Raw genomic sequence first — 13,536 nt, forward strand, 5'->3', positions numbered from 1 at the left:
TATATATATATATATATATATATATATATATATATATCTATTATATATATTATATATATATATAATATATATATATTTGTATGTATGTGTGTGTATATATATATGGCAATTGGACGGTACAATTTATATATATATATATATACACACAATTATACACTAACACATAGATATTGATACAGGATAGGGAAAATGGATACAATCATACACGCAAGATGAACACAAGGAGGCTAGTGGGGGAAGCTGGAAGGGTGCGTCATAAAATTATATTTTCAAGTAGGAAAAGCTTTCCTCGACCGGGACCACTTGTAGGAACTATGCTCTACCAATTAAGCTATCGAGAAAACGTAAGTACCGCTGAAGTCCGCAGGGTTTTCTCCGCCCGAGTGCTACGATTCTTTGGTCAAGAGGTGGCACTCAGGAACTGTTGTACCCACTACCATAAAAGGGATGAACTAGAAGAGGGAAGCGGTACAGGGATAGCAGTCATAGAATACCATAAAAAGTAGGAATGTTGCGTTTATACATAACATAGACGTTACAGGTTAGCACTGGTCGGTTTAAAAACACATTGAGCTGAGGGAAAAATGAGTAATAAATTATTCAAATACGGATACAAGAGAAATCATAATGAAAAAAATGTAATGCGTCGGGGATCTGAACCCGGGTCACTCAATTTCCACTTCAGTGCGAGTGCCCTACGAATTTAGGTGTTGTGCCAAATGCAATTCTTAAATTAAAATACCATTAAATTATATCTTCACACGATGCACAATTGGGACATTATCCCAGTTGATATAGTACTCGCAAGCAAATTGACTGTTCAAAGTTCGGATCCCTTGGGCATAAATATTTTCAATGAAATTTCCATCGCGTTAGACCGCATTTTTATGGTTTTTAACCTATTTGCTGCTTTTTAAACTACTTTATGCGTTCTTTCAATTATTTACAGTAAACATGTAAAATAATAGTTCAAATAATGCAGATAATGGTCACTAGATGTATATTCGCTATGGTATTTAATTCAGAAAGACTTATCAACGCAAAATATTCCAGCTGCTATTAAAAAGGACAATAAAATAAGGTTAAATGAAATAATTACAACATACTAAGGAACTTGGAAAGAATAGGCAAAATACTCCCAACCCCTAACCTAGCGAGGTCGTTAGTAGTTACCCTGATGAATTATCGTTCGGGGGGGGGGGATAACTGATTTCGATAAATCTATCGATTCCATTCTATATCTCTTTAAATGCAGTTATCATCTCTACTCCCGTAAAAGGATTGAGCTATTGGGCTCAGTACCAGTTTATATCGCTTTTCTTATTATTTCTAGCACAATTTTATAAATAATGTCACTCTACGTCATGTTGGATATTTGCTATAATATCAAAGAAAGGATTTAAAATGTAATTTTCCATCAAAGGTGTAGAGATCAGAATGGTTATCACCCCTTATTTGAAATCAGTACGATTGACGATTTAAATCATCTTCGTTAGAGTTAACTGTTGTTTTACGGACGGAATAAAGAGCACGTATTTCATCTTTCATCGTTAAGAGCATGCGGTAAAACTCGAATACTTTAGGAGGTGTAAAGATGTTTTTGAGACCGCATTATACTTCATACTTTGTAGAGGATAGCCCTAAAGGTTTCTATGCTTCAAAAATGTGTATGGGACTTTTGCACTACCAGAGATGAGCATATTCTCTCGGTGCCATTCAGGGTACTTTGCATTACGCATACAAAAGAAATCATTTACTGCCCTCCGCTAGATGCCATTTTCGCCTAATTCTTTCACGGCACTTCTTCTCCCTGACAGATTACAGCCTTTTCATTTTCGTACACATTTCCACCAAAGTGCACAAACACATAGATATAAGTGCGTATTGGGGCATGTAGGTATGTAATCACCACCGCCTTCATCAAATCCCTCTTCGCACATCCAGGCCGAGGGGGTTGGATGCGAAACGAAAACGGGAGCACCCTGAATCATCCCCCTCCTCCTCCTCCCCTCTCAACCCCTCGCCCCTCTTTCACCTCCCTCCACCTTCCCCACGCCGCTCCCGGGGTTGCAACGGAGGCAGGGAGGGGAGGGCGAAGGGGCTCAAAGGAGAGGGGGGGACTATTCTCATGAACGGCGGTAGAAGCCGAGCACACGACGTGCGTCACACCGAGGCTGGAGAGGATGGGGAAGGTACGTGGAGGGGGAAGGTGGGGAGTGAAGGGGTGGATGTTGGAGGGGTGGAAAGGCGGGGGAAGGGGCGACTCCGGGGAACGAGAGATATGGAAGAAGCGGGGGTGGGTGGAAGGAGGGAACGGCCTTAGGGCGAAAGAGGCCAGGCGAGAGAGAGAGAGAGGGGGGGTGCATGGGAAGGTGCCCCGCCCCCTGCATGTGGCTCGGGGGCATGGAGGGGGGAGGAAGGAGGCAGGATTCACTCACTCACTCACTCCCTCTATCAACTTCCCTCCCGTCTCCGCCTCTCGGCGACCCACACGCTTTTTTAATCGCCCCACGAAGTACTCGCCGTTGAGAGAGACCAATGGCGAGGGATTCAACGGGGCGAGGAGAATGCTTTGCAACGGCATCGGCATCAGTCGGCTTTGGCGACTTCATCTACATCTGCACAATACTCGGCAAGTCGCCGCAAGGGCGTGTGGTGGGGGTTGTTAGGGAATCCGTCATACGTGCAGAAATATTAGACCATGAATACACATGAGTGTAAGTTAGCTCATACACAATTCTCGTGCGCACATGAATGCCTATAATGCAGCATGTGTCTATCTATTGTCGCGTGTGATCAATTCATCAAATGGCAAACACTCAAATAAATTTAATTTTCCCGAAATATATGGTTTGATGTTGCTAAATTTGCGAATCGTGCGAAGGAAGAGTGAGCAATTAAATCTGTCTCTAACGGTGTCTATCTCTCTCCCTTTTATTTTATCCCGGTTAATCAAATCTATCCATACACTTTCATGTCATACTAATTCCATCTGTGTCACAGGAATACTCAGGTACCCTGCGCCTTTATGATAGTTTAATAGGAATTACCTGCTCCTTTAAAGAATCAATATGATCTTAGCCTAAAATTCTTCAAATTTCAAAACTTCAGTTCTTTAAATCATACAAGATTATATGTATGTATGTATATATAATATACATACATATACACACACATATATATATATATATATATATATTTATTTATTTATTTATATATATGACGACAACACGTCTGACTTTGTCCTGAAGAAGGCCTTAGAGAAGGCCAAAAGCTTATTTTTCTGAAATACTCGTATTAGTGTCTTTTTACGTGTTCTCTATTTATCTTTTTTTGTTTTATTGTGCCGTCCGAATGTCATATTACTCTCTTGAGTGCTTCTACGTCATCGATACATGTGTGTGTGTATATACAGGTATATATATATATATATATAGATATATGCCTGTATATATCATCGATGATATAGAAGCACACGAGAGAAACATAATGGTACAACAGAACACAAAATAAGCAGGTGACACATAACACATAGAGGACACTCACATTGCACATTGTTTGAGCTTTCGGCCTTTCTCGAGGAATTCTTCAAGTAAGACTTATCTTGAAGTCAAGTCTTACTTGAAGAAGGCCTCGGAGAAGACCGAAAGCTCAAACAATATACAATGTGAGTGTCCTTTTAAGTGTTATCTGTTACCTATTTTGCTTTATGGTCTATTGTACCGTTATATATATATATACATATATATATATATATATATATATATATATATATATATATATAAACACAGTGTGACGGGTGGGAGTAAGTTGGAAGTCTAATGGTATTTGTGGTACGCGTTGTGCCAAACCAAATAAATTCTGTGGAAAAGTAGGTTCTTTTTTTCATTTGATGGATTCAATACTAAACATTTTTTGAATATCATCCAACCACCCCAATTCTTTGCACCACTCCAACATCTGACCCAAATCGCTAGAGAGTAGCAAGTTATTTTCTGGTGTCCTTATCCCTCTGTAAAGCACTGTGTCGTCTGCAAATAATTAAAGAAAATGCTGGATAAAATTGTTCCTCCTAAAATTTTAAAAAATATAGACACCTGAGGACATGTAAAAAGTTCTCTCGAGGAGAAGATGAGATGGATAGAAGCAAGCGCATCCTTAAAAATATTATTTAATGATTTCGCAATTAACACATGTTAAATAATGCATCTTTACTCATATGCAGAACTGTAATTCCTGCGATGAAGGAGGTGTATTAATATGTTCTCGAGCGCCCGTACGCTGGAATAAGTAGTTAGCTACTGAACTATCAAAGAAATGAAGTGTCGAGGAATAAGTGTTGGAAAAGACGGAGTGATTTTAAGACGGAAGAGTAAAAAATAATGACCATCACGAGTGAAGAGAAGTGTGGGTGGGTGAGAACGTAATTTAAATGAACGAAAACCTCTTTCAGCAAATCCATAAATGTTTACCGACAAATGTTTCACATTTTTTTGTGCTCTGGACAAATCTTTCGAACCTTAACCAAGGGAAGATAGATATTAAATTCAAATAAACGATAAAAAATATGTTAAACATAAAACAAAGACATACGTACATATATCGAAATATAAATCTAAAACAAATCGTGAATCGAACTCAATCGAACGTGTTAGTGAGTTGAAATGAGTCACGATTGGAAAATTAGAGTGCAATAATCGCCTGAAACTTAAGAACAATCCAAGTTGATAACGAGGCAATGCCCATTATAAAATATTTTAATGGACGTTCCTTTTGCCAGATCAAATGAAAGAGATTCATCATTGAGAACCTAACTGATTTGTACCAACTCCGCTAGTCGTGTCCCACATCAAATTTCTCATGCGTATCTCTTCCTCCAAAATAATTCATGCTTTTCACAACGCTAAATCCCTTGCACATCTCTCCTCATAATTTAGCTTCCATTATAAGCTTCACATATTCAATCTGTCTCACTTAGTCTGCTCAGAATCGGTCCTCTCTCTGTCTTCCCTTGTTCTTTCGAGTTTTCATGCCTTTCATCAATTCTTTGTAGGACTGAGTCGTCAGTGCTTCACTCATTGAGAGTGTTTTTAAACGACACAGCACTCGTTCAATCTTCACCGTTTGTCAATATCTCCAAGGTTTCGAAATATTTTGTTAAAGGATACATCCCGCGAGAGAAAGAGAAAGCCGAAAGGCAACGCATCTTCTTTTTCTTAATCTCGATTCCAACCAAGATCAAAACAAAACAAGAGGGGACCATTTACAACCGAGGAGGTTGCGTAAGTAGAACGAGCCAGAGTTGATTCTTCTCATTTATACAAAATTTTATGCTTAAATTGAAACCCTAGCATTTCAAAGACAAAATATAATTTCTATCTAATGTAAATTCAGTGAAGTTTCCAATGATTATATTGAGAACTGGTGTGGTATGACAACTTTTTTTAGTGGTACGTCTTATGCACAAGCAGGCTCTTTACCGGATAAAAACAATAATGAACGGTAAAAAGATTATGAAGAGTAATGATTCATTTTAAGACTAACATTGTAGCCAACCCCTTACGAATTCCATTGAAACCAAAATTAAAAAAATATAAATATTTTTCAACCTTTACGCTAGAACTTGGAATCATACCACGAATTAAAAAGTGAGCTGTCACCCATCTCAACGATAATCTGCTTAAACTAATAATTCACCATGAAATTACGTCGAAATATATTTTGTGATTGGACTTCTCCTGAGTCACTTTAATAATCAAATAATCAAACATTAAGCAAAGCAAAACATGAGCCACTTCGTGAGATACGATCGAAATGATTCTTTCTAATCAGCCTAACCCTACCTAAAATATCCCTTTCTTACTCTCAGTTGCCCTCATTCTTTCTTCATAGCTTATCGCCTCCAAGGTCTACATTTTGATTTCTCTACTTACTCCTATCCCAAATTCCTCCGAACCCGATACCAGATATTATATTCCTTATCATAATAGTCCTCAATACTTTAAACCCAATTGCAAAACGATTTTTATAAATTTGGCACAATCAGTAATAAATGTTACAAGGAAAATTAATTTATAATAATTACACTATTAAACAACTAGATGAATTACTCATTTCAATTTTAGATGAAAAAGAAGTTAAACTAGAGAAAAGATAATAGGGTAAAATAGAATTAAATATATTTATTATTAGCTGCAGTCTACCACCTTAAGGTTGGTTTGCGATCAACCTTGGGAATATACATTTCTAATCCCTGACTGATACGGCATAAAATATTCCGAGACCACAAATGTACCACATGTTATTCCATGTTAACTCATTCCTCAGCTCCGAATACTTTCTTACTCGATGAAGTCCCTCTTAAATGTCTCTTCTTTTCCTCCCTCTACCTTGCAGTTCTAGCAACACCCCCCATATATTACATCTTCAGCATCGCGTTGCCTATCAGGATCTCCTGCATTCACTTGCCATGCCTCGGGTAAAGAGGAAATTGAGTAATGCTCATCGATTTATATCATTAATGTCGTATTTAAACTTTGGATTCAGATAAAATTTGTAGCAGTTATGAGTAAAATAGTCCCTTAATGAGTAAAATATTACCTATGAAAGGACGGAATAAAACCGCATGATGTACTATGATCCGGATCTATTTAGCGGGAGATAATTTGTTCTTCAAGCGTCCGAAACGTTCTTTAAAAGTAATTTGACCCAATGCACCCGAGGATGAAAATTCAGGAAGGAGAAAGAAAATCATTCAGATACCTTTACACTCGCCTCACGAATATATCTCCCCGAGAAACCTTGTCTATTACTTCATCTTCACACGGTGGGAGTGTACGAGAGAGGGAGGAATGAATAACTGACGCAAAAGGAGGATGAAAAGCCCGCCGAGGGGTCCACCGGGCGGATGCATTCGCGGGAGCGGGGAGGAGGGGGTCATCCGAGGCGAAGGAGAGGGGAGATTTTTTCAGAGACAAGTGGGATTTGGGGGGTAAGGGAGGGAGTGGGAGTGACGGAGGAGCCACGGAAAGGGTTCGCCGAGGGTGAGGGTGTGCACGGGGTGGAGAGGGAAGGCGTGCCCGTGCTACGGTCGGTATTATGAGTTCACGGGAGAGTGTGTGGGGGAGTGCGCAGGAAGAGGGAGGTTAGAGACGGGAAGGGGAGGCGCACGTTCGCCGCCAAGAGGAGGTCGGGCCTGCCCCGTGAGCGCGGAGGATGAGGTGGATGGGTCGGGGGGGGGAGGAGTGGAGGGGGATCTGAGGATAGGGGAGGGGATGAGGAGGGGGGTGGAAGTTGCGAGGGAGAAGAGAGGTCACGAGGGTGCGCCGGTCTATTCCAGGGTCGGGAGCGTCTCACGAACTTATTATTTTTTCAGTTGCACCTTAGGCGAGACCGTTGCACCGAATGCCATGAGCGACGAATTGCCTCGGGGAGGAAGGGTGGTTTCGTTCCGGAGTCAAATTTCGACACCGAAAAATTAACTTTTCAACGAGAAATGATTAAACTAAACTCTTTTCGAGTTTATTTTATTTTAAAAAAAACAAAAGAATACCATTCAAAAATATCACCCGTATTCATTAGCGCACACTTCCGAGAGCCATTTTTGTTTTCATTAACGCAATACTCATAATCGCTGATCTCGAAATGGAACGTATGCAATTTATCTTCATCAGACTACTCTTATGCTTTTAATTCCTTATCTATTCCCATAATAAACTGATTTCCCGGAGCTCCATTGGTTTTTGGAAGGGCATATACGACAGGTGTCTGAAATGTGACATAAGTTGATGGGATTCATTAAATTTCTAACATCTTTATCCATTTAGGGCCGATTTCACAGGGATTTACATTTATTTAGAAGGAATGATTACACTACAAACAGTCCCAGAATGATAGTTTCTTCAATTTAAAGGACTTTCGAACGAAATAAATACATCCGGGCTTTGAAATCACAAAAATAAAACAAAAGACGCTTTGGTAATATTCTGCAGCATTTTATATATGGAATAAGTACAACGATAATAAGTGTGTGTGTAAATATATATACATATATATATATATATATATATATATATGATAGATAATAAGCATATATATATATATATGATAGATAATAAGCATATATATATATATATATATGATAGATAATAAGCATATATATATATATATGGCGAACGAATATTTATTCACACATATATAGATATAAGGAAAAGGGATAGGAACACATAAAAAAGAGTTGCCTTCCCTATCTCTCCTGTGTGAATATATTTAGATACCTTTTTATATGTATATACATATATATATATATGTATGTATGTATATATATATATATATATATATATATATATATATATATATATATATATACGTAGATGGTGTAGAAGCATTCACGAGAGAAATATAACATTTGGACGGACCTAAAGAACACAAAATAAATAAGATAGCACGCAAAAGGACACACATTTTAGATCGTTTGAGCTTGGAAGCCAAAAGCTCAAATGATTTAAAATGTGTCATTTTACGTGTATGATATATGTATATATATATATATAAATCATACACGTATAATGCCACATTTTAAATCGTTTAAATATATATATATATATATATATATATATATATATATATATATATATATATAAATCATACACGTATAATGCCACATTTTAAATCGTTTAAATATATATATATATATATATAATTATATGAGTAGAGCGATATGACATGTAGATGAAGTTTTACGATGAATATTTGCAACTTTACTTGTTATCTCGAACAAACGAAACGTATCTAGAATGGATTGTGTAGATTTGATCAGGGCGCTCAATGAATTAAATAAGCTACTCCCTTATTAACTTGATTTGATGAGAATTGGAAAAAGTGATAAATATTTTACACGGACGTTAGAACAAAATGAAATTGCTCCGAGACGCAAGTAGTAGAAGGGATGATCAATACTTAAGCATGTTTGCTAATTTATATTCGCTCAAAAATAAAAGAGCCTTTAACGTGGAAGGTCCCAATACACCTCTGACCTACAAACTGCAGAAAGGTCGTGTGGTGGAATTTTAGTATGTTTGTCTGTGTGCGTTTCCATAATTTTATGCATATAATTCCACTTGTACTTAAGCATCAAAAATATATATTCGCGCACGGATTGGACATCCACGTTCATTCGCGACGCTGTGAAACTAAAACGCATTTGGGCGTATGACAGTACCTTAAATGTTAGGGACAATTTTGAAATCATACGGAAGGGAAGGCAAATAACGTTTTTCTCCCAAATGGGGTAAAACCTCGTAGCGATCATTTCCATCGTAATAGAGATGTATCTCACCAAGCTTCAAAACCGCGCGAAACCAAAACTTAAGCCTTTTGGCGAGGCGAAAAAAATTAAATTACAACCCGATTTCGAGGAATTCTGAGAAGATGAAGAAAGATGAAGCCTCGCCTCGGGTGCGACAGAGTCAAATTTCAGCCTAGAGAATGAAAGACAGGGGGCAGTGCAGGTTGTACTAATCAAGAGACTTCGCCACATTTAAATCGCTGTGAAACGCCCGTGAGATGGGATAAACGGGAGAAGGGACACATCCCCCACTTGGAGGAGGAGAAAGGATGGGGTCAGCGGATGGAGAAGAGGATTGAAAGGAGGTGAGGGAGGGATTGGTGGGAGGGTTTTCGGGCGAGGATAGGAAATGCGAGGATCCAAACAGGGGTCGTGTGAGAAGGAGGGGTGGGGGCGGTTGATAATTTATTTTGTAGAGGGGGGGTAGGGTATGGTGGCGTCGGGATGAAGGTCTGTTCACGGATCCGTACTTCCCCCATCCCCTCACTCCCTCAAACAACCACCACCCTTCCCTCCCCATCCCCTAGGGGGGGGAGGGGGCCGGAGGAAGGAACACACTGGGGAGTCTTCCCCCTTCCCTCTTCCAAACCTCCCCTATCTCTCTCTCTCTCACTATCCCTCGCACGCTCTGACGTCATGACCTCGTTTTAGACTTCGCCCCCTACCACCTCTCCCCTCCTCCTCCGCATCTCTTTCTCCCCCACCCCACCCTGTTCCACTCCCCCCCCCCCATCCCCGCAACCGAGACGAAATTCCCCTCTTTCCGCTATCACCCACGGCCCAGAAACCCCTTCTTTACACTATATCCCTCCAGGAGGAGGTTTCAGGGGGGCGTTGGGCGAGGGAGAGGGGAGAGAGAGAGGGAAGGAGGGCAACCGTGTGTTGGAGAAGTAGGGGGTGCGTGTGAGTTTCACGGCTTCATCAATCTGTTACGTGAGATCCTTAGCTTTTGGTTTTGCGTATGAAATAATAAGGATTAAAGTTACGGGGGTGGAATTTTTCGCCCACTCGAAGGGAGACGAATTCGATGGGGGGGGAGGGGTTTGGGAGATGGAATGGGATGGGGGACTACGGTGGTGAAGTGGGCCACACAAAACGTTTACGATCCTCGAAAAATTCTTTCCCCAAATTTTTTTATCCCATCGAAATCCCCTCTCCCTTCTTCCCTCGTCCGTCCCAGGCTGATTCCTTCTCCTGTCACCTCTGCGTTTTACGGTCGGCAGAGGCGGGAATGAAGAGGGAGGGGGTGGAGAGAGAGAGAGATAAGGGAGAGGGGAGGCGGCGGAGACGATCACGTGTCTCGGAGAACGGTCGCGGTCAGCCCTCTCCGCAAGCGGGTCACCCTCGTCACCTACCGAATGTGGAGTTCGGGTCTTCGGGAAAGAGGAGTGTCCTCCGCGAAAGGGAACTCTACTAAAGAACACTAGGACCATTCAGGATTCAGCCGCCGTGTCCTGTATCCCTAGAATTCATTAACAATGTCACTCCGAGAACCTTCGATCGCTCAAAACGAAAGAAAAAAAAATAGAAGTCAAACCAAGGCAACGAATCGTCATTCAGCTGTTGGAAGTGTGGAAGAACTGGCGATTTCTTATGTAATGTAGACGAGGACTATTACAATTTTCCAAATTAGAAAATTATGTAGAGCATCGGACTAGTCGGAAATAAATTTTTATTATAGGGAAAATTGTAATGGTCTTCGTTTCTGTTATTATGGAACAGTTTTAATACATTATACCTGAATTTGTAATTTATATCAGGTCTCTTAAATCTTGTAGAAAGTTCTTTCAGACACTTAGCGTTTACGTATCAAGATTTGCATGGCAAAAATAATGACGACAGAGGAATGGGGAAGTTACTGTTTAGAGGGATTAACTCCAAAATTAAAGGGTTGATATTCCATAAGGGCTAATATAAGAGGCATGCTTTGCTATACGTTGACAAAAACGAAACATGGCTGATGCCAGAGTAAAGGATTTAAATCAATTTACTCATTAATTTTGGCGTCCTATCTCCTAAGGGTATATCTGGTGTTTATAAAGAAATATTAATAGTTTAACATTTGCAATCAACGCTAAATTTATTGCGTAATAGTATGCTTTTTTACTTAAGTTCATGCACTATAAGATAAAGGCTGTTGTAAGGTAAACCCGTGAGATTTGCCGTAATAATAATCTTAGGTGTATGAAAAGAAAAAATCATTAGAGTAGAAACTGAATCAGTTTCTGAATTGACTGCTAGTAACAAATTGCTACGCTCTATTGGTTCAATCGAATTTCATGTGTTTACAATATACTTTCCTTGCTCCGTTTCACTGGAAAGAGAGGGATTATTTTGAAGAAAAGAATGAGTATTTGAATAAAATTGTTATTTTAGTATGAGATGTACATAATTATTGTAATAGTTTGAATCCCCGTTTGAATCTTTGCCCATCATTTGTTCACGTATATAAATAAGTTATTAAATATTTAATATTTCTTGCCTCCTGTTTCCATTTCTTTCGTGTATTCATGACTATAACGGCTAATTATCACTTGAATGCCATTACGAATTACTGATTTTGATTGGACCTTCATATGTGAATCCGTTCGCATCCAATTTAACGTTAATGTTGAACAATCTTTCTCATACTCCTGATAGATGTTACGGAAGTATTTCAGTGTGGCTGCTCATTTTCTCGTAACTAATTAAGGAGTTATATTTATATCCAATTCTGTTGCTATCTTAGAAATAAAATTGGCATTTAAATGGTTTACCAAGAGAAAAATGTACGATGGATTGATTGTTTACCAAAAAACATTATTTATTTTAATCCAAGTGTAACGGTATTTATTGTCTTTTCTTCGTATATTTTTATGTGGAATAAAGAATTTTTTAATATTATTTTACATATATTATGATAAAAATTACAAAATAATTTCAGAAATAATTTTAAAAATGCATTATCCTAATGGTTTTTTTTAAATTTTTTGTATAATTATTTCCTTCGGTTTGTCATATAAAAATTCGAAAATGTAAGAAAATATGGTCTGTTCAAGTTGCCAAGAGAATATTGTCAGTGAATTATATTGAAGGAGGAAATTTCAAGTAGGAGGAAACGTTTGACAATGAACTAGTTCCCTTTTTGTTTGCGCCATCCAAGTAAAAGAGAGACAATATTTTTTACGCAAAATTAACCTACGAATTTGGCAGGGAATATTTATTGAAGATAATTAGTGAAGCAAAAAAAATATATTGAAAAGCTTTCTGGTACGGCCACGCCGCCGATACCTTCACGTCAAGAAGGAGGTGAATTAAGTGAGCACATTACAGAAACCTTTGTATTACTGGATACTAAGCTTGTAAACAATAAGTATTCTGTTTGAGTATAACCTTTAAAAAAAAAGAACTCGTCGTTGCGTAAAAAATTATATTTTCTAATTGCATATCATTATTAACCCTATCGCTTATAGCAATCCGTTGAATTTCAACGCGTATTACAGCTAATAAACGTATTTAAAGTTATTTTAATAAAGTTAAATTAATATTTTATACAGAAAATAAAATTATTTAATTTAAATATTAACATTTTACTGAGTAAATAAAAACTGATAAAGTAATCATTTGTCTAATTATATGTCAATTCAGGAAAAATAAAAAAACTATAATGAATATTCGACTAATATTATTAGTATGATCAATTTTATTTTACGTAGGGTGAGATATTCTTTATTTTTATCTGATTCTTCGAGATAACTGTCACCTATATCGTAGTGTTCTTAAGGTATTGAAAAACACCACTCCGCTATCAAACCGCCAAATATATTTATTAAAACAGGAAAAAGAAACATTGTATTCTGGGATTATAGAATGGCATAGATACAAAATTGAGAGGAGTTCTTCTATGTTCCAAGCATGTTTTATGGTTTCATCAGTGGTCTTGGACATGTGTTTCAACCAATTTCACATGGCTGGATTACTCCGACACTTCCTACAAAAATGGGAGCACAGTCGAAACTGCCGAGATCTCAATTTATCCATCGACCGTGAAACTTTTTCATTGCCGAAGGAATGAAAACACAAAGACTGTGCTGCATTGATTATTTCTTCCCAGCAGAGTCTATCGATTGAAGGATTTTGTGGAGCGTTTACATCGGGACCTATCCTTAAATAAAAGACTGCATTGCGTGCAGCGTTGAGAATTTTTGAAA

Source organism: Hetaerina americana, unplaced genomic scaffold, assembly GCF_022747635.1.
Source record: "Hetaerina americana unplaced genomic scaffold, ioHetAmer1.1.p SCAF_38, whole genome shotgun sequence".
NCBI classification, from domain to species: Eukaryota; Metazoa; Arthropoda; class Insecta; order Odonata; family Calopterygidae; genus Hetaerina; species Hetaerina americana.